The sequence below is a fragment of the Tachypleus tridentatus genome, chromosome 2 (assembly GCF_004210375.1).
Source record: "Tachypleus tridentatus isolate NWPU-2018 chromosome 2, ASM421037v1, whole genome shotgun sequence".
Classification (NCBI taxonomy): domain Eukaryota; kingdom Metazoa; phylum Arthropoda; class Merostomata; order Xiphosura; family Limulidae; genus Tachypleus; species Tachypleus tridentatus.
This window is the reverse complement of record NC_134826.1, coordinates 108,998,105-109,025,851: the sequence shown is the minus strand read 5'-3', so window position 1 is coordinate 109,025,851 and position 27,747 is coordinate 108,998,105. Positions and strand designations below refer to the sequence as shown.

Genomic DNA, 27,747 nt, shown 5'->3' with positions numbered 1-27,747 from the left:
AAAGATGGAATTATTATTCCGATCAATATCCTAATTTTGACATTTACATCACCATATCCACCTGTTACCATCAAGGCAGGTTATCTAAATTGCAAGATATGGCCATATATTCTAAACTCTCTTGGATGTTTCTAATATCAGCAGTTTAGACACTCACATACATAATGTTGTTGTTCCTTGACATGTACTTGTTGTGGTAGCAAAGATCATGATGCCTATGAATGTGAAATAGACCCTCATTGTTTCAATTGTAGTGGCTCTCACCCATCTTACTTTCATTCATGTCCTAGGTGGGTAGAATAAAAAGAGATACAGCATTTGAAAATGGCTTACAACGTTTCTTACTCCAAGGCTCAAAAGTTACTATCCACCACTCCATCTTGGACATATGCTGCTGCACTTTGTTCCACTGCTACAGTGGGAGTGCAGATGGACCTCTTTGTGCCTCTGAAAGAATCATTCTCAAACCATGTGAGAAGTCTTTTGCCCTCCATGGTTAAGAAAGCTGATGAATCAACATCAACCCTCATATCTGTCCCTACCATTTCTTCCAGCAGATTCCTGAATCCACTTCCTTTGGTTCCAGGTTTGTGCATTTCCTCAGGTCCGTCTTCTTCTCCAGCCTCGAGATGCAGAATGATCATTCATTCTTGCCCTCGAGTGTTTGCAGTGTGTATGTCTAAACGTTTTGGCTACAGAGTGCATGCTTTCAAGTAAACTAAAATGTTACTTAGAGACCAATCATTCCTAACATGGCTAGTAAATTTCATGATTATTTTACCAGAAAGTTAAAAGAATTGAAAGAACAAAATGGTACATTTTTGAAACAAGCATTGATACCAATCAATGCTTTGCTAGCATCCTACAAGGTGGCATATAGAGTTGCAAAATGTAAAAAGCCTGACACCATCACAGAAGAACTGATTTTACCAGCTACAGTGGATATGGTGAACATTATCGTTGGTGAATTTGGGGGAAGACTGCTTTCAAAGGTGCTTTTATCCAACAATACTATCAGTCCTAGAATCCAACACATAGTTGAAGACCTCAACGATCAGTTAATTGAAAAAATGAAAGAGAAGTAAATCGAGTTACAGGTAGATGAGGTGATGGATAGTAACAAGAATGCTCATTTAATTTGCTACAGATGTTTCATGGTTAGTGACAAATTTGTGGAAGACTTTCCATTTTGTAAAAGTATCACTGCAGGTACAAAGGCTCAAGACTTGTTTGAAATTATTGACACTTTTATGTGTGAAAACAACTTAGACTGGACTAAGTGTGTTGGCATCTGTACAGATGGTGATTGCTCTCTTTGTGGCTGTTATGGAGGATTACAATCACACATACAAAGCAAAGTTCTAGATGCTCTATGGACCCACTGCATAATTCCCATAAACTCCACCATACAAAACCTTGACCTTTTGGACAAGTTTTCTAGAAGAACTTAACCAAAGTTATTTAGAACTTGTTAAATAGTGCGTAGTTAATTATTAATATTATTATACTACTCTTTTGGGTGTATGGTCTAATAGTATTGAGTGTTTGTAGTACAAAGAATGAATGTGTATAAAAGAATGTAAGTTATTTTAATGAGTGTCAAAACCTCCAACAAGATAGGAATTTACATGCAGAAAATGGGCTTAAGCTTTAAAATTTATGAAGAATCTCAAGAAATAGGACTTCCTCTTCATTATACTTGTCTTTAAACACGATGGCTTTCTTAAAAGTTATACATAAAGTACACTACAGTTTGGTGTATAGCTGATGTCATAATTCATGGAAATAGAATAAAGTCCCAAATGCATCTGCCTTTGAACAGTTTAAAAAAAAAGTTATATAGATAATATAGTTTTGGAATGCATAAGGTATACTAGTGATAGAATAGTATCATATATTTTAAAAGAAGTAGAAATATATATGCACAGTAGGTAGAGAGCATAAGCTGCTATGGCTCCAAATAGCTGTGGCATTTACTAAGAACAGTAATATGTTTAACATGCAGTACACCCCAGTGAAAAGTTGGATATAGGACTGACTTACCAAACAAAAAAAATCCTAAAATGAAAAAAAAATTAAATTTTACTTCATCATGAAGTGATTACTAGTTTCATACTATATTCTTTATTCCCCCACACTGAAAAATATTAGACATGTTCATACCCAGGAAATTTTTCCTTTAAAAGTTTAAAATCTAAGGAGATCAAGTAAAAGTTTAGAATAACTAGTCAGGTGACAAGTAGAAGTTATAGGATATTTTGAGCTTCGAACATGTTTGCAGTTTTTTCCTTACTATTTCTATTGTAAGTACCTGTAATTGACTGGCTGCTGACCATGTGCGGGGCTGGAAAAGGAAGAGGGACGTATTGTCAGCAGGTGGGGATTTGAAGTGGTAAAGATACATCATCTGTTTATTTAATATATTGAGCAGTGGAAACATAATATTATAGGTTCTCCTGCAACGTGTCATACAATCAGCTTTATGTAGAATTTCTACAAGTTTCCATTTTCATATTTATTTATTTGTTAGGTACACACAAATAGATGACTATGAAGTCCTATATGTATTGTTAATGTGCCAAATTAACAAAAACGTTTACAAACCAAATATTTTGTAATACATGTTTCTGAAGTGCTGTACTAAAACAAATCATAGAGACATCAATGTTTTGAAATAAAGTATGATAAAAAATGCTTTAGAAAAAATATTCAGAAAACATCATAAAGATATTTCGCTCCAAGTGGCTATGCAATCAGTGGGATACTTCTCACCTGAAAGTTTTTGATACTTTACTTCAGCACTGAGTTATTTCTTTTTTGGTCTTCAATTCCTTATCCTCAGGCCATGCCAATGGATTTTCTCAGTAAGAGCCAGACCTGCCTCTTCCATTTACATTTTTTTCCAGATTAGTTCACCTCTTTATTGTGTGGTTCTTTCAGATCGTTTTTCCTACTCAGAACTTTGGCAGCTTGTAAGGGTTATTCTTCTTTCTCACCATTTTCTCTTCCATCTATTTCCCATCTTTATTCCCATGCTGCTTCAGATAGATTTCTGTATTTAATATTTTCTCTTTGTTGCTCCATTGCCTAGATAGCCACCTTTAGTTGTTCATGTTTCCACCTCTTTATTCCCTGGCACTTTTCATTCATACATTACCTTTCATCTTTTTTATTATGATATATGATTGTGATCTGCTTCAGTTGATCTATTCCTCTTCATCTCTTTTTTTTTTCTAGAGTCTAACCACCATTATTCATGAGAGAAAATTCTTCAGTCAGGCATGTAATCTACACCTAATAAGTTTATCTCCAACTATCTTCATTGGATAGCTGTTTCTTCATCATCAGGGTACTTTTTTCTGTCTATTGCTATCCTTCACACTTCAGTGCAGCTATGACTGGGTAAATTTCTTTTCTATATATATATATATATTCAATTCAGAGGTATGTCCTGTTTATGATACAAATCTTGCTCAGTGGTGAGCATTGCATGTTCAGATATGCTTTCTATGTTTCAAGTCCATGCTGCACATCCAAGATTTATATCCATGGTCAGTAATGTATGCTAAGGAGGTGGGGTGTTCCACAAGATTGCTAGTAGGTTTTCTCCTCAAGATATATTTGTTTCATTAATATACCCATTCTGCATCATACTAACTCATGGACTTACATGGTTAAAGTAGAAGGGGATAACTATCTTGAATGAATCAGGTATGGTCTACTTTCCAATATGAGGTTTTCATGGTCACCTATAGCACTCTCTCAAATACTGGAATTTCTCTAAATTCTCCACCACATTTTATTTCCCTTTGTTCTTTTGGTGCAGTTTGAAATTGCTGGGGTGGTGGACCTTGGAGGTGACCTCCTGAATGTCATAACTTCCATTCAGTGGCAAGTAGATTGATGTTTTACACATATATGTTCCAATGTCTGTGCAGTTCTTTCTGGAGGATGATATTGTTTGAGGCAAATATTCTTCCTCTAGCTCTTGTTTCAAAGTTTTTCCCTGCCTGAGGCTGCCATTGTCCTTAAGGGTTCCAGTCAGATTGTATTTGATTTGATGTAAACTGCCACATTAGCACATCTCTTTATACTGTCCTTCAGATATCAGGTTCCTAGATGTATGGGTGGTAATAGATTTGCACACATGCCCCATTTACTAGATCAATTGGACATGTATGTAATACTGTTCTAATCAACTTCAGGTGAAGATGGCATGAATCCTCCTCCTAACATAGGCTGGAAGTTTAGCTTGTGTTCCAGGTATACTCTCTGCCCAGTGTGGAAATAGGTGTTGCATACATGGGCAGAAAGTATACCTGGAACAGAAGTGGTGTGGTCTCCCACGTGTGTTCTTTTCTCAATGCAGATTACATTTCATGAGTGTCCTTCAGACATTGATCCTTTGTACTGACTTTTCTGCTTCTGAAATGTAGGAGGTAATATTCTCTTATTGAAAGGTATTATCTTTCTATACTGAAAACATATTTCAGATAAGTACTTACCTCCTCTTCACTGGAAACCAGTGCTTTCTTTTCCACTTAATTTTGAAGTGACAGTTCTGTAGAATTGAATAGTGTCTTGTGCATCCAGTTGGTGGAGAGCTGTCACATCATGATGAGTTACATGCAAGATGTAGTTGAATCACATTGATTGTGGGGTATGTGGGGGCCCAAAGCTTGTGGCATGCAAACACATTTTACATATAGAAGGCAACACTGAAAGAAAATAGCTATACATGTGAGAAAAAGTAAGTACCTATTGGAAACATATTTTCAGTATATGAAAATAACAACATATGCAAAAGATAAAATATTATATTAAAATCTTTTTCTTAAGATTGAAAAATTATTTATTTTTCTAATACTTTTAAGCTATTAGAAAAATGAATAAAAATGTCATATATATTTATATTTCAAACTATTTGAAAATTAGTTGCATCACTAATTGTATTTTAATTAACTGAAATTTCTTTTCAAACTTAAGTCTTTCTCATCCTAACTGTGTATTTTCAGATGAACCTGGAAAACCTGGCCGCCCAGAACCAACTGACTGGGACAAGGATCATGTTGACCTGAAGTGGACACCACCAACAAGTGATGGTGGCTCCCCCATTACTGGCTATGTTATTGAGAAAAGAAAGAAAGGCTCTCACAAATGGCAGAAAGCTAAACAAGTTCCAGCTGATAAAACAGAAGCTACTGTGCCAGACCTTGAAGAACGAGAAGAATATGAGTTCAGAGTAATAGCAGTAAACAAAGCTGGCCCAAGTGAACCCAGTGAAGCATCAAAGTCTGTTATTACAAAACCAAGATTCTGTAAGGGATGAAAAATATAGCTGGGAATATAATTTTGTTTTTAAAATATTATCACTTACTTTAAGTAACATGGTTTGCTTGATAATATGATTTATATTTTATAAAAAAGATTGTTATGAAAGTGTTTTTCATTAACTCTGAAATTAGTATATTACTTTAATTTTGAAATTTTTTACTAAAGGAATTAAATCATTATGTCATTATATTTCTTAAACTTAAATATTCCTGTTTTTACTAAGGGATTTTCTGTACAGGTTTACATTTAACTACCGTATATTAAACACTGAAACTAGCAATTTTTTTTGGTAATCAATCTTCATTGTTAAAAAACATATATAGAATGCATAGGAAGTACACTTTGTAGCTGTTTGTGTTCTGAGTGTTACAGTTTAAAAGAATGTAGTGTATTTAGCTATGTAATGATTAAATCCATTTTATATTGTACTTTTTTTTCTTGTTTCATTCTTTTACAGTTTTCTTTTATTGTATTTTATTTTAACTTTTAGTGGCTCCATACATTGATCGTACAAATCTTAAGAATATTGTGATACGCTCTGGTCAGACAGTAAGGTTTGATGTGGATGTTAAAGGTGAACCTCCGCCAACCATTACCTGGCTACATGGTGAACAACCCGTCCAGCCATCAGACCATTTAAAAATAGAGACAGAAGATTACCATACTTTGTTTGTTCTTACAAAAGCTAAAAGAAAAGATACTGGAAAATATACAATCACAGCCAAAAATGATTCTGGGAAGGATGAAGTAACTGTGGAAGTCATGGTATTGTGTAAGTAATATTAAAATAGTATTATGAATATTAAAAAATGTTTTATAAAGTAAAAGCATAAACTGTTGACTTTGATCTTGATATGTGCATCGTAAGTGAAATACAGAGTACAAAACATGTACAACATCCTGATAATGAAATGTTTTTGGTTAACTTTATCTTCAACATAAAATGTCTTTATTTCCACCAGAATAGTTAAATTTTACTTCCTATAGAAATCTAACACAAGTATTAAAGGTTAAACAAGTACATTGAAAATACTTCAAATTTTTGTAATATACAATGTATATGTATGTTATACGTAAATAAAGAACATACTGTGTAAGGTCTTTATGATAAAGCAGTGTAAAGACGGAGGTTCTTGGTGATTATTATATACACATTCAAAATTTTCTGTTTTGATAGTAGAAGTTCTATGTGTGAATATTTGGATTCCAGGTAAACCTAGTAAGCCAAAGGGACCACTTGAAGTATCTGATGTACATGCTGAAGGCTGTAAATTGAAATGGGAGAAACCTGAAGATGATGGTGGAGAGCCAGTTCAGCATTATGCTATTGAGAAGATGGACACAGAAACTGGACGTTGGGTGCCTGTTATGACAACAAAAGAACCAGAAGCAGAGATTACTGGTTTAGCACCTGGCAAAGAATACAAGTTTAGAGTGAAAGCTGTGAATCCTGAAGGAGAATCTGAACCTCTAGAGACAGAAAAGGCAACGTTAGCAAAGAATCCATTTGGTATGTTTAAGTATATTTATAGCAACATTACTATATAGCACAATACTTATTCTTATATATGGACACAATTAATTGATAATTCATTTAAATGTATTTTAAATATCTGAAAAGAAAACTTAGGATGAAAACTAATGACATTTGTAACTCGAATATATATATATATATATATATATATATATGTATGTATATAAATAAATCAATGGCTATAACTATCATATACATTAATTGTAAATAGATTAATTTTCCATCAGCACTATTAAACAATAAAGATGAAATTAATATAGTTCAGAAACATCACAAAGAGACTCAAAAATTAAAATTAAAAATCAGTTGAAAGTTAGGAGTTGAGTGCATGAAACTGCAGCAATGCATATCCTACTGCCTTTCATTTCTACAACCAGTGTGGGAAGGCAGTTACCTTAATATTCATATACAACCTTAAAATAGAAATAATCCACTCCACTTTTCTACATGTAAAACTTCTGATCTTTGCTCTTTCCTGAGGTGTACAAAAAGCCAAAAATATTTTCATAGTGGAAATAGATCACTCTATATTTCTACAAGACTACCAACCTTCAACATTTTGGTTAATAATTACAAAAATATGTTCAACAGAACTAGAACACTTAATTTAATAGTTCTTAATTCACCATCCTTCTCTCTTTTAGAAATTTTCTGTGGTTTATTTCTATTTTAAGGTTATATCTAAATATTAAACTAGCTGCAGGTAGTAAAAGGCAGTAGGAGTTGAGACGTTGTGGGATCACACACTCAACTTCTACCGCTTAAATGATTTTCCTCAGTTGTTACTAGGTTGACATTGACATTTGGATCTTATCTAGTAGATGCAGTATCCACAATGGGTTTAAGTGTTATGACCACAAGCATTATCCACTATGAGTTTCAATTATGACAGCAATGACTGGTAATGAAAGAGTTATTTTTGACATATGAGTCTCTTTGTAATGTATACTTCTTAATTTTTTCACCTTTAGGTTAATAGCTAAACAATAGAAGATTGGGAAAATCGTGTTTACAGTTACAATTATGTGACAGCTAATAAATTAAGTACTTATTATATACGTATATCAAAAGAAGAGTTTTGTAAATGTCTTACAATTACTAAATTGTTTATTCATAACACTTAGATGAACCAGGAAAACCAGGAAAGCCTTCTGCTAAAAACTGGGACAAACATTTTGTTGATTTGGTTTGGGAGCCTCCTAGAAATGATGGTGGTGCTCCTATCACTAGTTATATTATAGAAAAGAAGGATAAATACAGTACTAAGTGGCAGAAGGTATCAGAAATCATTGGAGAAAAATGTGAAGCTCGTGTACCTGATCTTATTGAGAAAATGGAGTATCAGTTCAGGGTTCGAGCTGTTAATAAAGCTGGACCTGGTAATCCCAGTGATCCATCAGATTTTGTTACTGCAAAGCCTCGATTTTGTAAGTTCAATTATTGTGTATTTAATTGCATTAAACTCATGAAACATTTTGTATTGTAATTTATTTATGGTGATTTTGTACTTATATGTCTTGATTATGCTTAATCTAATGACATAATTGATTCAGAAATTTTTAACTTTTTGATATTAACAGGTTGTTTTTGCTTTTCAAATTTCATTTTAATGAGAGTTACATTTTTTGGGGAAGAATATCTCAAATCTCAGTTCTTTGTTAGTTTATGTGTGAGGTGATTGGTTATTAATATTTTACTTAGGTACTAGGTACCTCATCTCACTTGCTTGCCAATTCTGTGTTACTTTAATAAAAACTAATGTGTGTTTTTAAATCACGTTTGCTAATTGTTTACTAATTTTAACTCTATAAAGCCTCTTTGAATGGGATAATTTTATTGGCCGATTCTTTAAAGTTTAATAATGATTGTTTTCATTGAAGGAACTCACGAAAATGTTATATATATAATTATGCATGTTCAGCACAATCCATAAGACTTGTATCTCCTTGATTCTTTGAAAAAATAGAAAAACTGTTAACATATACATGCAGTTCTGGCAGTGATCCAAATGTAATTATGTTAGTTTTAAAAATACTATGTAGTAAATGAAATAAAACAACCTATAACATTTATAATGACTCCTTGTTTCTATGAAGAAAAGATAAAAATAAGAAACTGTTTACACATACACGTAATTCTGTTGATGATACAAATGTTGGTTTGTTTGCATGAACTTAGAGTGAAAATTTACTTAACATTTGAAATTTAAAAGTACTGAGTATTAAAAATGTGAAACAACCTAAAACCTAATGTTTCCTTGTTTCGACAAAAAAAAAAAAAATGGTTAACATGTACATATAGTTTTAGTGATGATTCTGTTGTTGTGTTGGTGTGAATAGAAAGTCAAATGATGATAAAAGTTTGAAATTAAGTAGTAATAACATTTATTGGTTGACTTTGTTTGGGTTCACTTGAACACCAGTCAGGCTTCACTTTAGTTAAAGTGTATTAAGGACAAAGTAGTGTGTAAGGGATAGAGTAATGATTTTAGTATATAGAAGGATACATTGGCTACTGTAAAAACGTTTAGATAACATTATAATATTAGATATTTTATTCAATTTAGTTTGAAATGTTCTGATTCATCATAACTCTCACTTCTTTCAACATATGCCCCCTAGTGGCACAGGGGTATGTCTGTAGACTCACACTGCTAAAAACCAGGTTTCTTTACATATGGTGGGCAGAGCACAGATAACCCATTGTGTAGCTTTGTGCTTAATTCTTAACAAACAAACAAACTTTCAACATATAAGAAGTTGCTATCTGATCATAACTTTATTTCTTTCAACAAGAAATCTTTTACTTAAAATAAGTTTTGTATATAATGTGAATTTGAAAGTATTTTAAATATTTTTCTTCCATGTTTAAATTTTTCTTAAGTTGATGCTTTTAGTATTTAAAGAATTTATGAAAAACATGATTTTTAAGTTGTATGAGGATGTAAAAATTGCTGATTTGTTATATAAAGTTATTATCACACACATTTAACTAAACACATTTCTAAACTAGTTTAAATTTGTAGAAGCTAATCAGGTACTTTAATGGTTGTTTCACTTCTTTTGTAACAAGTTAGAGAGCTCTGTTTATGAATTTAAGTGACAGAACTTTTTGGGATGTAAATTTTATTCTAATTTGTTTAAGCTTACTCAAATTCGTGCATTTATTTTTTTGAATATATTAGAGCTCATAGCATTTTTTTTCCATTTCTTTAGTGGCTCCTAAAATTGAAAAAATGCGAGATGTTAAGATTCATGCTGGACAGACAGTTAAGTTCAATGTCAAGGTTATTGGAGAACCAGTGCCTAAAAAGACTTGGTGTTTTGGTGAGAACATTTTGAAGTCAGATGGCAACATTACTATTGATGCTGATTCAGAGAAAGCTTTCTTGACTGTTAGTAATGCTCAGCGCAAAGATTCAGGATGCTATAGTTTGACAGCTGAAAATTCTTCAGGAAAAGATCAGGCCAATGCTGAAGTGATAGTTATAGGTTTGATCATCTTTTTTTTTTTTCAGGAATAAAATTAGATTTTTGTTGGATATTTTATATAAATTCTCAATTTAAATAACTGAGCTGGAATGGCAAGTACCTAAATTAATTCAAAAACCTAACTTATATATACATTAAAGACATGTTTTAGGTAATGAAATTAGTACTGAAAGAATAGAAATTATTAAGTAGGCTACTGAAGTGTGTTTAAAAGCTAATTCATCGTTACAGACAAACCATCAACACCTGAAGGTCCTTTGGAAATATCTGATGTCCATGCAGAAGGCTGTAAACTGAAATGGAAACCACCAAAAGATGATGGTGGAGAACCATTAGATCATTATGTAGTAGAGAAAATGGACACTGAATCTGGACGTTGGTTTCCAGTTGGTCGTACTAATAAGCCAGAAATGGTAGTTAGTAACTTAACACCAGGTGTGTTTAAAGATTCCGGTATTCTTTTAAGAAGAGGGTTGTATTTGTTTCAAAACAATTTACATTGCATAAAGTTATGTTTTATTTTTCATGCTGTATACAAAAAAATCTTATATTTCCATTGAAGTGATAGCTTATTAAGAAATTATTAGGTAGAGTATACATAGTAGATTTAAAAAACTTTAATGAGTTGCAACTGCTTGTTGAATGAAGAGTTAGAGGGATTTTGATTGAGATGTTTAAGATTGTTAAAAGAATTGATAGTGTTGATGCATCATCTTTTTTTCACAATTAATAGTAATAATGGTAAGGCAAGTGGACACAAGTATAAATTTCGACAGAGAAGTTATCTTCAGTGAAGATCTTTATTTTTCTAACAAGGTGGTTGCCTTTGGATATGGTTGATACATCTAATTTTAATAGATAGCTAGATAAGTATTTAAATAGTAAAAACTAATTTTGAGTTTATTCTTAAGGGTTTAACTTAATTTAGTGGATAGGACAACCGAGGTGGACCAACAGATTCCTTGCTGTTCTCTAATGTTAAGTTATAAAAAGGGGATAATGTTTTGGCTTTTTACTCAACAGGTAGTTGCAACCTGTTTTTGTAAACAATTTTGATTTTTTCAGTACTTAATTTGTGTGTTCTGTTTGCTTTACAATTTCATGTTTCTACTGCATATGTTGAGATTCTCCTAAATTGTTTTGTATTTGAAAAGTACATTTTTCTTCAAGTGTTCAAATAAGTTTTTGAATTATTATTAGTGTTTAGTGGCAATTACACGAAAATGTTTCAGCATTTCATTGTATCATTTACTTAAATTACTCTACACATATATCAAATATTTGCTTCAAAACCTCTTTTTGCAATTAGCAACGTGTTTTACAACTTTTTTTTTTTTGTAATTAAACCCAATACTTTATCTCTAGGACAAGAATATAAATTCAGAGTTAGAGCTGTTAACCCTGAAGGAGAATCTGAACCTCTGATGGCAGAAAAATCAATAATTGCTAAAGATCCATATGGTTTGTTGTGAAACTTGCTTTACTTTTCTTATTTTAAAAAAATACTAGTTTTAATTTTTATTTAGATTTTTATTTTAAATAAAAGACTGTCACTCTGAACAGTTAGTTGTAGCTTCTTTAAGCTGTTATTGAACTTCAACATTTATAGATACTTTGTTATTTTTATGTGTTGCCTAAAATCTATGCTCAGGTTTTAGCAGCTAATTTAGTAAGTTGTTCATTACTTTTTAGAAGTATTGATTATAGTAGTGCTTCTTGAGGTAATAAGCTGACCAATAGTCATTACATAGTAAAATTTAAATGATGTTATTTTAGGAGTGTAGTATTTTTTGAATTAGAAAACAAAAATAAGATTCTCAAAGTATTTCAGGTGATGTAACTAATTAGTATATTCATTAATAACAAAAACAAATAAACATTGCTTTGAATAAGATCAAACTTGTGTGTTCTATAACAATGTAAGGGAAAGCTAATTTAGAAGTTGTAAATGAGTGAGCAAAAGAACTTGTAAAAGTTGTATTTTATTTTTTCTGAGAAACTTTATTGCAAAATTGCTTTTAATGTTTTTAAATTATTACCCTCACAACTAAAAACTGGTTTGGAGGAATATAGCAATGATGATATATTTATATCTGTAGACATCTTTCCACATGATAACTAGAGTTCTAAACAACATATTATAATCAAACTATACTGGTAATTTCCCATGGGGAAGGATGCTGATGCTTTTAGAGATAAAAGGTCAAGGTTATGATTTCAAAAAACAAAAAAATGGTTTCTGTGCACAGAGAAGTATAACTACAAAACAAACACACAAAAGTAACTGTATTTATAAACACACCAAAACGAAAATAAATAAAAGAGTAATGGCTAGTAGGATCAGCCAGTGTATTGATAGCTATAGTTTTTTTTATTAATTCATATTTTAGGATTCCATTGATATTAATTTATTTTTACATTATGTCATGTTACGAAGACAGTAGTAATTTAGTGTGATGCAAAGGAACCTCAAGTTATAGAGCATTAAGAATAACTGATTTGAAAATCCTGTCATATTATTATGAGATGAATATAATAATAGTATACAATTGTAATAGAGAAAGGCCAAGTTATATGTAGTAATACATAATTTAGGCATTTTTTATTTAAATTTAACTGATATTTTTGTAAGTTAATTGTGCTCACCAACTGATTTTAGTTGGCAAGTTATCAGATTTGAAATAGTGAATAATATAATGGTCATTGTAATATGCATTTCTTTTAGACCTAATTAAAGCTTGTCTCAGACTGGTAAAACTTTATTATCTCTCCAACCTTAGGAATTTTACATTAGTGTATTTCTTTTAGAATACTGACTGCTAATCAGTAGTCATAGAAATTTTCTGTAACAAATTTAAGTATGTTTACATACTATTATAGTCATTATTGGCTTATTGATGCAATAGTAGCTGAAATAGATTAAAGTGAGTGGAGCATTATGTTTTGAATGTATAATTTTTTTAATCTGTCTTGAAAATTAAACTGCTTTTTTGTAACCAAAATATATGTTTCTTTAAAAAATGTTCATAACAGTCTTTTTATTTATTTAACAAAGACCCACCAGGTCAACCTGGAACCCCTGAAGTTAAGGATTGGGACAAAGATCATGTGGATCTGAAGTGGACTCCACCAGTCAAAGATGGTGGTGCACCAATTAAAGGTTATGTCATTGAAAGGAAAGAAAAATTTGAAACCCGCTGGGTAAAAGCAGCAACAATTGATGGCAATGTTTGTGAGGGTCGTGTCCCAGATCTGATAGCTGGTGATACTTACCAGTTCCGAGTTCGGGCTGTTAATGCTGCAGGTCCTGGTGAGCCAAGTGAAATGACAAAACCAATTACTGCCAAGCCCAGAAAATGTAAGACACTGTTTTTCCATCAGCTTCAAATATATATATATATATAACAATTTTATGGACAGTGTATGAAATATATAAAATCCTATATACAATTAGATAATTCTTATTATAGCATAGTTACAAAAAGTAGATTCAGCTAAGAAAGAAAACACAATTTAAAACAGAAAACAAGCTGAAGCAGTTCCAGAAATGACTATTTTGACACATTCCTTTGTGAATTGCAATATGTTCCACTTATAAGCAAGTTTTATTTGCCAGTAATGAACTTGCTAATGGGTTAAGTTGCTTTTTTTCAGAACAGGTCTTACACAAATTCAGTTTTTTTCCACATGAGCTATAATGTGATGATTAGTCCTACTATTTGTTGATAAAAGATTAGCCCAAGAGTTTATGATGTTGGTGATAACTAGGTTCCTTCCATCTGGTAATTCATTGCTAACTTAAGAAAAGCTTGTGCAGACAGTGTTTATGTAGTTTCATGTCAAATTCAAAACAAACCAAATGACCTCTCTACCTCTTCCAGTCTATAAAGCAGTGCTACGAAACTCACTTTACTAGTTTTAGGTCATCTATTTATTTTAATAATGCTTGATAATTGAAAGTTTAAAAACATAGAAACATTAAATAAGTGGATTTGATTAAATGATTTTATTTTTAAAAAAATTCTTCTTGGAAGCCTGTGTAAAATTATAAATTTCAAGAAAAATTTTAATCCTGATTTTAACAGTAAAGTGTAGTACACAATAGATTTTATAAGACAAAGGAGGAATTACTTATTACAATTAAGTTTCTTAGTGAAGTGTAATGAAGTAAAATTACATAAAAGTTTATAGAAGTAGGTTGTATCATCAAAGGGGAGAAGGTAAAATGTGTTTTACAGAAGGCAGAACAATGGAGTTTGAAGATTTTTTATTTAACAGAAAATGTCCCTCGCTAGTACAGCAGTAAGTTTACTGATTTACAATGCTAAAATCAGGGGTTCAATTCCCCTCAGTAGACTCAGCAGATAGCCTAATGTGGATTTGCTATAATAACACACACACTCACTCAACTGAAAAGAAACGCTATTGCTAAACAAGAAAATAAAGTTTACTGCCTATATTTTCAAAAAAATATAAAGAGTGGAATGGACATAATGTGAAAAAAAGTATAACTAATAAGAAATGTGGAAGAGATTCATAAGTGCAAAATGAAATTGCATAAAAAATCTGAAAATTTAAAAACAGATAGAAAGTAATTAACATAAGTTGGATCTTTTGCCTGTTTCATTCAAGAAATACTTAGAGAATTGTAAATAAACCAAATGTTGTATTAAATGCTTATAAAATTGAAATAATAAATAAAGAGTTAGATTTTATGTGTGGTTTTAAAAGTTATCAAAATTAAGATATTATAAAAGAAATTGAAAATAAATATGCACAAATTTAGAGATATAAAGTAGGCCAGAATGTTATAGTGTAGTAAAACGTTTGTTCCCAGATTATAAAAAACAGAAATAAAATTTAAAAAATTAGAATATTGTGATTTGCTAAGCAAATAAATGTCAACAAAGTGTAGAGATAAATAAAACCAATTATGATAATAACACTAAATAATTATTTCAAGAAGGTCCTTATGAAATAATTATCTTACTGATAAGTTTCATGAGTTGGTAAAAGGTAAAATTAAAAACAACAACAACTTATCTTTAAACACTAAGAGAAAATGTTAATACTTCTGAGTTAACATGGCTCTGAGCTTTTATGCATTTTCTTTAGATTTACAGAATTAATAACAGTTATAGATAAGCAGCTATGTAACTTGTGTAGGTCAACATATAACTACCTATATCTCTAATTGCTTTGCATTTTTAAAAGAACAAAATATATAGTAAAAATTCCACAGGATTTTTAAGCAGAATTAAACAAGTAAAACCATTTGCTTGTTTCCTTTCTGTCGTTTTATATTTATTCACTGAAGTCCCCATTTAAAGTCACATTGGTTGTTTAGAAACAATTAAAATAAAATACAATTTCACCATTAGCAGTTCTAAACATTGTTAGTCTGGCAAAATATTGTGTAGGATTTTTTTAGATTAATCTACATATGCAAAAAACAAGTCTGAATTAAGGTATCACATCATTGAATAGAAAGTATAAACAGTGCAATGATCTTGTGATCTCATCCCAAAGATGACATGTTGAGAAGCATTGATACATCAAGGGAATTTATGAGCCAAGCTCAATCTCAAATAAAATTATTTTTGTAGTGTAAACCAAAAGAGATGGTGTTTTTTAGTGTATTTATTTATGAATTTACAATGTTCTGTTAATTTTAAGCATCATCAATTAGCAGTGTAGTGTAAATTTAAATATCAAGTGGAATAACTCCATTGAACTGAACTTTAAGCATGTTGATGGGGGTATATGGAATTGAATGCATGAGCAGGAAATAAACATTTTAATCAAAATTTACAATGAATTCAGCTTGTCAATAGCAGTGAGGCATTATATATGGTCAGATCTGTGTTGCTTATAAATGTGATTTGCTCATGGCTGACTTGCTTGTAAACAAAGTCATTTGTATAATGTCTTTAAAAATGCATTATTTGTCATCAGTAGCTGAGTTATAGCAGCTATTTTTATCATGTGTATGTGGTAGTATTATTTTTTATCAAATATATATCATATATTGAACTTATGCTAATATGTTTTTAATATTTTAGAAGTCAATCATTTATAAATGTTTCACGTATGTTTGTGGTTATTTTAGTTTTTAGTTTGTTTATGTTTGACTTCATATTATAAAACAATTTTTTATTTTATATTAGTTTTTCTGCCACTTGTTACACAATGAATATGTAGACTTTTGAATAGATATTTATAATAAGCAAAACATACATGAAATTTGATGTTGTGTACTAAGACTTTCTTTTTTATAAAACTGTTTAACTAAACAATTTTCTTATCGTTTAACCCATTTACCACAGCTTAAACGTATATTTTCCAGGGCCTTGAGAAATATATATCCCATTTGCAGTGATGGGGTTAACATTTATCACATTGGTTAATCACAGCAAGAGGTACATTGATTTGTAACACTTTTATCTCCCTTTAGTGCCTCCAAGAATTGAACGTCGTTCTTTGAGACCAGTAACTGTCAAGGCTGGTCAACCATTTGACTTTGATGTGAAGATTATTGGAGAACCTCCTCCAACTGTTACTTGGAAACTAAAGGACAAGCCTGTGACAGAAGGACCAAATATGACTATTACAAATGTCCCATATAACAGTAAGCTGATCTGTGACAAATCCCAAAGGAAGGACTCTGGAATTTATCATGTAATAGCAGTTAACCAGTATGGCCAAGATGAAGCTGAAGTGGAAGTAACAGTATTGGGTATGCTTAATTTTACACTAATGTAGTTTTATATTAAGAACTTTAAGCTTCTATGCTTTCTGTAAAGTTACATAATTTATGTTATTCACTCATATAACTGATTATGGAATGTGCTATTTAGTCAAAATTAATTTTAAGACTTTCCCTAAAGAATTTTAATATATAAATATGTATATTGATGTGTAGATAGGGCAGATAGAAGTGTGTGTGTTACAGATTAAAAGGTCTTTATGAAAACGTTATTTTATTCAGATACTGAACAGATATAAATTGTTAGTTAAGCATTCAGAGATATTATTATTTTAAGAAAATGTATTCAAAACTAAGTTGAAAATAATTGACAACTAATTTCATGAGGTTATTTAATTAATTACTCCTTTTAGCTAAACCATGTAAACCAGAAGGACCCTTGGAAGTCAGTGACATCAACAAAAATGGATGTAAATTAAAATGGAACAAACCAAAAGATGATGGAGGTGAACCCATCGATCACTATTTGATAGAAAAACTTGACCCAGAAACTGGATCCTGGGTACCTGTGGGTAAGAGCCATGTTCCTGAAATGGAAGTGACAGGGCTAACTCCAGGAAAACCTCACCAATTCAGAGTAAAAGCTGTCAACAAGGAGGGAGAATCAGAACCATTGGAGACGATTTCTCCTATTGTTCCCAAAGATCCTTATGGTGAGCTAGAAAAGTACTCATTATATTTGTAATTGGATTAGAATGTACCATATTCATGTTTTTATTAGAGATTACAGAAATTGAATAGGTAAAACTGTTTACTTTATGATTGAAATTATGAATTAAATTGCAACTTAAAAGAAAATCTTGAAAGTTTCAAAGTTCTCTTGCCTACATAATTGAAAAAGCCTTAAGTTATAACTGTCAACTGTCTGCAAAATGTGATCAGTAAGGGTACAACATAAAGTTTCTCAATAATTAAATCATTCTTCTGAACTCTGTGACTGTAACTTGGTTTCCATAATGACACTGCACAACAAGTTGTGTGAAAAGTTTTGCTTCCTGGAAAGTTTTTCCTGATTGTGACAGGTACCTGGTGGGTATGCACAAATATAGTTTTGGTTTTGCTTCATCACATAGGAACTCTGATAAATAAACAGTTAACTGTTTACCTGCAATAACATATTTAATTGCGTTTATGTTTCTAATATGCTATTAAGTTCAATATAATTAAAAGTGTTTTGTGCCTGATTTTCGTTTGTATTCAATGTCTGGTGCATCACATTGCAGAGTCCAACAGTAGTCAGCAAGCATCATCACTAACAGCTCTGAGATTTGTGTGGAAGATGTCCAAGTGTGAGAGGAGGAAATGAATCTTGAGTGACATGTTGCACTTCATTGTTTTGTATGCTTTTAGAAGTTTGTCTTCCAGCTGAGTGTAATGTGGGGCTCTGTGATTGCCAAGAACATTGTCAAAAACGTCTTTGAAGGCTTTCCAGACAGTCTTTTCTGACCCAACTGACAGATGTTTGAATTGCTTGTTACTCATAACATGTCAGATCTGAGGTCCAACAAAAATGGCATCTTTGATCTTGGCCTCAGTTATTCTTGAGAACATCTGTCTTAAATAACAAAAACCTTTGCCTTTTTTGTTCATTGCTTTCACGAAATTCTTCATAAGTCCCAATTTTATATGAATAGGAGACAAAAAAAATCTTTGCTGGGTCGACAAGCGGTTCATGCGCCACATTTTTCTGTCCTAGAACTAACTTTTTATGGAGTGGCTAGCTCTGTCTACAATAATGTGACTCTTTGGCAAACTGAAAAGCCAAGCAGCAGTCCCAGTAATAGAGAAACGACTTTCAGACCTCCACAGATATTCCAGTTGTACTTGTTGTACTGGATGTGCTTCAGCAACATTTCCATGTTCTCATAGTTTTCTTTGACGTGTGTTGCATAGCCAACAGGTATTGAAAGGTGAATGTTATCATTGTGTAACAGAACAGCTTTGAGGCTTAACATTGATGAATCAATAAAGAGACGCCACTCTTGCGGGTCATGGTCACAACCCAAAGCAGAGAACAATCCTTCGATGTCAACACAGAAACAGAGACTGTCAACTTGTGCAAAGAATTTGGTTATATCATTATGGCAGCTTTGAAAAACAGAAATTTTCATATCTGGTGACAGCAAACACCATTGCTGCAGTCTCGAACCCAGCAATTCGGCTTTTGCTTTTGACAGACCCAAATCTCTGACCAGATCGTGTAATTCTGGTTGTGTTATGAGATGTGGATTGCTTGAGGAGCACGTTTCAAAATCTGGATCAATGTCACTGCCAGTTTCCTGCATTGCAGTTTCTTCATCTGGTTCGTCTAAGGTTCATTCCTCTGGTGGTTTTGGAATTGGAAGACTGTCGTCATGTAGCACAGGTCTCATTGCTGAAGGCAGATTAGGGTATTCAATTGACTTCTTGTGTTTGGCAGAGAAACCAGACACATTAGTCAAACAGAAGTAACAGTCCGTCACATGGTCTTTCTGTTCTCGCCATATCATTGGGACAGCAAATGGCATTGTCTTTCGAGTGCCTCTGAGCAAAGCTCTCAGACAGACAGCACATGTCACACAAGAAATGTGAGGCACCCATTCCTGGTCTTGATCACCAATTTTACAGCCGAAGTACAGATGATATGCTTTCTTCACAAAAGCAGTCATTGAGCGTCTCTGATGAAGAAGCGTATACTCGCCAAAAATATAGCAGAATGTATCGCAGCTGTTACGACATTGAGGAGACATATTGACAGACACCAATCATCCTGTAAAACGTCTATAACATCTAACTTGTTACAGTGTTACTGAGGCAATGCTATTTTCTGAAACAATATGTACACACTATAAGGCCCATATTAATCCAATGAGCAGCATCTGTGTATGCAAGCCACTTTTATTGCCTGCTGAGACAGTGTCAACCTGGTTCCAGCCTGCCCGGGCTGCATACTTCCACAGAACAGCTTCCAACCTGGCCTGATTTCATGCCTGGATATGCCCAGACTGCACAAAACATTGTTCATAGGTCTTTTACAGAAACGAAAACTTTTGGACAAAAATATATGAAAAAAACATGATAAAACTGAAGATTTCGATGAAATTGTACATGATGGGCAAATTTGGATGTGATTTTCGTGATCAGCAGCCAAAAATCTATAAGGAACACCCAACAGTGTTCAAGAAGCAAAGACTTTGTTGTGCAGTGTAATTAACAAGTTTGTATTTTCTTATTGATCCAAGTATATTACTCTAAGCAATAAACCTTAAATCTGATGAAATGAGTACAGTGTGTACTTACATCAGTTTAATGTTTTCAATTTTAAAATTATTGGCTGAAATTAGACTTTTGAATTTTTTGAAAGTGTGTGTGTGAGTAGTTCAATGATATTCTTTTATGTGTATATTCTTTGATAATTTGAATTTGGCAAAAGATTGTTTATATATACACACATATTTACCATTATAATATTCCCTTCTAAAATATTCATTAAGACTATAGAACTAATATAACTTAATAGCAATTTTATATAAGATGTTTATTAATCTAAATTAACTTGTTTCCTGTTAATCTGAATATTAAAACTAAAACTAGTGGCAAATCTGGAAGAATAAAAATCTTCAAAACACTTTCTGGAATGAAAGAAGAGAACATTTCTTTTTAAGCATACAGTTCCCATAAAACAATAAAATATTTAATCAAAATTGATACAAAGCAGAGGTAGTTGTTACTAGACTGTATTACTTTGTGTGAGCAAATTTTTCATATATCAATTGTATGTTATACTATAGGAGTTAACCTAAGAAAATCAAGAAAGGTTTAAAAAATAATTATTTTAGATATAAAAATTATTTTAAAGGTGAAGTTTACCATTTATGAGTTCATTGTTTGAGTTTCCAATTTATTTAGACAGATCACTTACTGCAGTAAAATGTCCAGTTATATCTCAGTATTTAATAGCTTTGAATTTATATGGTAATTGTATATCATGGATAAGACAGAAGAGCCCTGATCACTTTCACTTTCTGAAATTTATTTTGGATGATATTACATTTACTTTTTGTATATTATTCATACATTTACCTATGGTGACTATGCTTGACTTCAAGAAGTTTGATTGCAAACTGGGAATATAATTTGCACTTAATAATGGAAGTTTCTGTAGACTGTGGGTTTCAAAATAAATCATACTATTGAAACCTATATAACTCTATCAGAGTCTAGAGTAATTGTTGATTCTGTATTAAGAAAATCAGAAGCAAGAAAAGAAAAAAAAATTGTTTTTAAATTGTTTATAATACCAGATCCTCCTGGAGAACCAGGGTGCCCTGAAGCAACAGATTGGAACAAAGACCATGTTGATCTGAAGTGGAAGCCTCCAGATAGAGATGGTGGTGCTCCCATTTCTCGTTATATCATTGAAAAGAAAAAGAAAGGCAGTCATATGTGGGAGAAAGCTGCTGAAATACCTGGAGATCAGTGTAAAGGAACTGCTCCTTTCTTGGAAGAAGGAAAAGAGTATGAGTTTCGTGTGATTGCAGTTAATAAGGCTGGACCTGGAGAACCTAGTAAAGCTTCAAAACCAGTTATTGCAAAACCTCGCTTGTGTAAGTTTTTCTTAGACTATGCTAATATAAGATGATTGTGTTGCTGTAAAATGAAAAAAGAAATATTTTGATTAAGATGAAAGAAGGTATAAATTGTTTTGCCAAAGAAACAAAGTGAATTTTAAAAATTCACTTAATTGTAGACAATGTCTATCCACTCTGATTTTTTAAGTGTAGCCTTATTTTTCCAGTACTTTTAGTTTACTGCATAACTACATCAGCACTAAAATATTTAATTCTTTAAGTTTCTCACAATAGTGTATCCATTTCTTGTTTTTAGTGGCTCCAAGCATTGACCGAAAAAAATTGAAAGATATAACTATTAAAGCAGGACTTCCAATCAAATTTGATGTCAGTGTCTCTGGTGAGCCACCTCCAACGGTTTCTTGGAGTCAAAATGGTGACCTTCTTAAGCCTGATAATCATAGAGAAATTGAAAATGTAGACTACAATACTAAGCTGACTGTTCGTCGTACTACTCGAGCTGACAGTGGAGAATACACTATTCTGGCTGTTAATAGTTCAGGAAAAGATTCTGCAGTTGTTCAGGTTACAGTTGTTGGTAAGTATTAAAGGTTGGTAGTATCATATTCTTTTGAAAGTAAAATGTTTAATTCTATTAGTTATTGCTTGTGATAAAAACGTTTTAGATAATTTGATTTATTCATTAGAATATTAATTATTTTTATTTGCTATAGACAAACCAACTTCTCCTGAAGGGCCTCTTGAAGTTTCTGATGTTCACAAAGAAGGCTGCAAATTGAAGTGGAAACGACCTAAAGACGATGGTGGTGTGCCATTAGAAGGCTATGAAGTAGAAAAGATGGATTCTGATTCTGGTGTCTGGGTTCCTGTTGGAAAGACAAAGGAACCAGGTAACCAAACAAGCCACATAAGATGTTAGATGTTTTTTTGTTGGTTTTTTTTTTATTAAAAATATTTCTTTAAATTGTGTTGCAGAATCTGGCTTAGTTTCAAAATGAGACATTGAATGTATACTAGGATTTTTGGCTAAAAAAGTAATCAAATAACTGTTAAAAAACAACGAATATATTTAAGTCTTAAGTACACTTTATATTAACACATAAATCTAGTTTCCTTAAACTCACAGGAGAGGTAGTATTGAAAATACTGTGACAACACAATTTTGATTTTCCTCATACAGATTTAGTCTTGTCCTGTGGCATATCATTATTGGTCTTTCCTGTTCAGTTTAATTGTCTAAAATTTGTATTTACTTGATACAGCCAGGTTGTACTTGACTGTAACTCTGAATAACTCTTTTCTAAAACTGTACATATGTAGAAATTTTATTGGAAAGTTTGAAATTATCATTATAGTATACTTTAAAGTACAGAGTTTTACTGGATAGTCAGTATGGTTTCAGTAAGGAAAAAATCTTTCTTTACATATCTTTTACAGTCTTTGAAAAAGTTACTGCTTTCGTTGATGAGGGTAAGGATGTAGATTTTGTTTATCTGGATTTTTAGAAAGCATTTCACAAGGTGCCACAAAAGAGTCTGGTAAAACAATTATCTCTGTAGGAGTGGGGGATAATTTAGCAATTTGAATAAAAGGGTAACTGGATGGAAGATAACAGAGGGTTGTTATAAATAAGTTCATTCAAATTGTATTACATGTTTTTATTGCTTACAATTGGTATGCAAGTTAATCTGTATTTATAATTAGCTATAGGAAAAAATCTTTGAATTTTCTGTACACAGTTACTTTCAGGTCAGAAAAGAATACAGGAATGAGTGTTAGTGCGAAGTAACTGGATAATAATTTTTTTTAATATAATATGAACTTAATGACAATCATTTTAATTGTTACTTTACAAAACTTCCTTTTCTTTATATGAAACTACCTTGTTGAGATTCTATTTACCTTTTAAGTAACCCTATGGTCACTGTGTTTTATATGAAATGAGGTTTTGCAAAACAATAACCACACATAAGGAAGCACATCAAACTTAAACTGGCAAGTTAAAATAATTTTTTAATTCAACAATATTATCTAATATTGTAATTCTGGCATAATGTAACAAAACGTTTTTATTTATTGCACTTAAGCTTTGCAGTATATGTATCTGGAAAAATAAATGTATGACATACAGACAAACATAATAAAGGAAAAAATAATTAAGTTAAAGGTGAGATTTTGTAGTGTCTATGTCATATGCCTTACATTTTAGGTATGGATGTAATGGGTCTTACACCAGGCAAGGATTACAAGTTCAGAGTTAGGGCTTTGAATAAAGAAGGTGAATCTGAGCCTTTAGAAACAGAAAAAGCCATTACAGCAAAGAATCCCTATGGTATGTGTAGTGAAGCATCTGTAGTTATGATTTTATAAGTTTGTTGGTTTTTTTGTATTTATTAAAATCAATCAACAAAGAACAATTAACTTTAATGTGATAACAGTGTACATTTCATACAATATTGAGGAATTAAATTGTTTAATAACTCATTTAGACAATGTGGTAAATTAATCTTATGATAAATATAGAATATTTAAAATATTAGGCATTCATTCAAGGAATACAACACAATTAGTATATTATTAAAGATTCACTTCATTAAGGTACGTACAATAATTTTATTTATTTCTACACATTATTCATGCATGTATTAAATTAGACCAACTGCAATGTTGGAAGAGAAGAGATTATTAGGACAATATAAGTATGAAATAGTCAAATATTTAAACATTATTTAACTAAACATAACAATCCAAATGCTTAAGAATTAAGTGACTTGTCCTAAGAATTAAAATATTTAACAGCTTATGTTGGCATTATAGTGATATAACTGCTAGAAAATTCAATCGAAAACGTTAAATCTTTATAATATTCATTCCAAATTGTGTTAGAGCAAGTTTTTAGGTAAAAGTTTCTCAGATATTTTTGTATTGTGTGTTATTGTGTTTTAAGTAAGTTTTATTGTTATTTTGACATTTTTTTATTTTTGTTTTTTATCTATTAGAAAATATACATTTTTTTTTTAGTTGGATGTTTTAAGTGTTCTGTTTTAGTACTTTTATAATATATTTGTATTTTTCTTCTTATTTATAGATGAACCAAGTCAACCAGGAAAGCCAGAAGTGACAGACTGGGACAAAGACCATGTGGATATCAAGTGGACACCACCAGAAAATGATGGAGGGTCACCTGTTACTGGCTATGTTATAGAAAAGAAAGACAAGTTTGGTGACTGGGAAAAAGCCCTGGAAGTTCCAGCAACACAAACTAATGCCACTGTTCCAGATTTGATGCAAGGTCAGCCATACGAGTTTCGTGTTCGTGCTGTTAATAAGGCTGGTCCAGGTGCACCTAGTGAAGCAAGTGTTCCTGTTGTTACAAAACCAAGACGATGTAAGTGATTTGGGATTTCCTTCTCTATGTACTCTTAATAAAACTTCATTTCCATTGCACATTTCTCTCCAACTTAAAATGTAGAAATTCATCAGTTCTTGAGCTTTTATTTAATAACAAGTTTTAAATTAAAAATTATAGATACTACATTCCCCTTTTTAAATATATCTTTTATCTATCTTTATTAAGCTTTAAGTAATAATTAAAACTATGTTCTTTGTTTTTTATAGTGCCACCTAAGATTGATCGAACTGGTCTTTATAAAGTTCGAATCAAAGCAGGACAATCCTTCAATTTTGATGTGAATGTAGTTGGTGAACCAGCACCAGAAGTGACTTGGAAACTAAGAAACAGAAATGTAACATCCTCAGACCGTGTTAAAGTGATAAATGAACCAAATAACACTAAACTTTCTGTACGTCAGGCCAGACGGGATGATTGTGGAACTTACACTATCATTGCAGTCAATGAACATGGAAAGGATGAAGCTCAAGTGGATGTAGTAGTCCTTGGTGAGTAATACCAATAATATAAGCTTGTTCTGTAATTCATATATGAATATGTATGTATGTATGTATATATGTGTGTGTGTGTGTATATATATATATATATACATTTATTTATTTTATTGCTCTGAGTACATGTGTGTCTCCCTCTATTCAATCCTACCAAATTATTACTTTTCATTAGGCAGTTGTTTAATGCAGACAACATTTTTTATTATGCTGTATTTAAGCATTTTTTTAAAAAAATTTCATACATAGTGGAAATGTTTTTTGATACAGTTTATTTCTTTAGTTTTATGTGATAACTTTGTTGGTTTTTTTCCATTTCTTCATTATTCCATCATAAATTTCAAAGTTTGTTACCTTTTCAGAATTTCTGTCCAAAGGACATTTCATTCATTTACTTCTCCTCTCCCCATTGTCTCCCTTGCCCATATCATTTAAGTTACTTTGAAATCTTAACACCAGTCAACATTTGTCCAAGATGATATGTTATCTTCTGTCTTAGAGAGCTGTTGAGCCTGTTAAACATCATTCTCTAGGTTTTTACTTTAGGTTGTTTGTGATACCCAGGAAGACTGGAGTCTGACATCCCATGATCAGTCTGTTCCACCTCAACTGGTTTTTGGAACTTTTCCATTTTACCATGGAATTCTTTTCACACCAAGGTGTTTCTTTTCTCCAGGACTGTGAATATCAATGATAGATGTTTGAATGCTTACCTCCATATTTGTGTTTCTTATCAGTCACATATGTTATTTTTGGCTTGTCCATCAAATAATTGTTTTGTGCCCTCTTTGGGTTTGCTTTGGCTCTGTATGTCATTGGTTTAGTGGTCACAGCATTTGCTTGACTTATGAATGCTCAGAGGCTGCATCTACACCACAACATAGAAGACTGTTTTTTATAAGCTCATTTTAAAGTGGATTCATTCACAACACACTTATTTGCTTCTGACAGAAACAACCCAAATAAGTTGGATTATTACTTGGTTATTTTTGTTTTCAACATCCACCTCAGTCTGAATGAACCTTTGACTTTGCAATAGAGCTCTCCATTCTCTACATAATTGCTTTTTTTTTTCTCTTCCAGCTCACAAGATTCTGTTGCATTTGAGGACATGAGCTGCTATGGTAGTACTGATTTCCTGAGGTCTGGCACACATTTGGTTTCTTCTATGGACTCTGCATGACCAGTGTAATCTTACTTAAGATCTCTTGGATTCTCTCATTACTCTTTCACCTTCCCTCATTGACAATCTGCAATGGTCATTGAACAAGACTTACACATCATTGAGTGTACTGTTTTCTGCATCTTGTTCAGGTTTGCATCTATTCACAAATGTGTTCCTTCATGGTTGGGTGTGGGTCAATCACGACAATGGTCTACAGGCGAGAGGTCGTACCATCTCAACATCTTGGAGCTTCTGGCTTTACAATGTGATTTGGATCATGTTCGTTCTTTGTAAGGAATTGACTTGTCATAATCCATTCTGACAACTCTTTGGTGGTAGTTTATATTAATTACCAGGGAGCATTCGTTCTCTTTCCTTTAGAGGTCAAACCTTGGATCTCCTTTTTTGGGCACATACTTGCAACACATCTTCTTGCATATCTTGTTGTGAGTGCTTTCAACCTCAGGCAGATCATCTTTAGAGACCAGACACAATTTATCCCATGGTGTAGTCTCTTGATATCAGGTTTCCAGTAGTTATGTTCCCTGTCAGGTGCTCCTCACCTGGTTGCATTTTCCACTTTCTTCAATACCACATTACATCGTTTTTGGTCTCCAGTTCCTCATCCATGTGCTATAATTGACAATGTGCCCAAATGGTATCTTTGTATTTATCCTCTTATCCAACTTCTTCTGTGGGTGATTTTGATCATCCATACCACTGTATGTCAAGTCCTTCTAATATTTTCCTACTGGCCAACACCATGGTTTCCTCATCTAATTTGACTTCAAAGTACCTCTTCCTTCCCTTCTTTTCTTACTCCATTCCTTTTATATTATCTTTGGTAGACAGAAATTCATCCAATTCTTTCTACCCTCCATCTTCATGCCTGGCATTTGTCATGTCCTTGGTGAGGAGATTTAGATTATCTTGGCAGGTCACTTCCTTTTTGCATGCTCCATTTGCCTTTACTCAGTGATAGT

General features: G+C 32.1%; 1 pseudogene across 1 annotated transcript in view; it reads left to right on the top strand.

The window, feature by feature from the left end:
- Window positions 1–27,747, top strand: part of LOC143244816 (twitchin-like) — a 296,421-nt pseudogene that overhangs the window by 159,192 nt on the left and 109,482 nt on the right. The window contains exons 59-74 of the transcript XR_013025339.1: window positions 5,016–5,318; window positions 5,825–6,106; window positions 6,545–6,844; window positions 7,993–8,295; window positions 10,084–10,359; window positions 10,591–10,794; window positions 11,725–11,820; window positions 13,415–13,717; window positions 16,814–17,095; window positions 17,479–17,778; window positions 21,409–21,711; window positions 21,992–22,273; window positions 22,410–22,586; window positions 23,906–24,028; window positions 24,785–25,084; window positions 25,315–25,596. The product of XR_013025339.1 is annotated as a twitchin-like (transcript). The remainder of the gene's footprint in view (window positions 1–5,015; window positions 5,319–5,824; window positions 6,107–6,544; window positions 6,845–7,992; window positions 8,296–10,083; window positions 10,360–10,590; window positions 10,795–11,724; window positions 11,821–13,414; window positions 13,718–16,813; window positions 17,096–17,478; window positions 17,779–21,408; window positions 21,712–21,991; window positions 22,274–22,409; window positions 22,587–23,905; window positions 24,029–24,784; window positions 25,085–25,314; window positions 25,597–27,747) is intronic.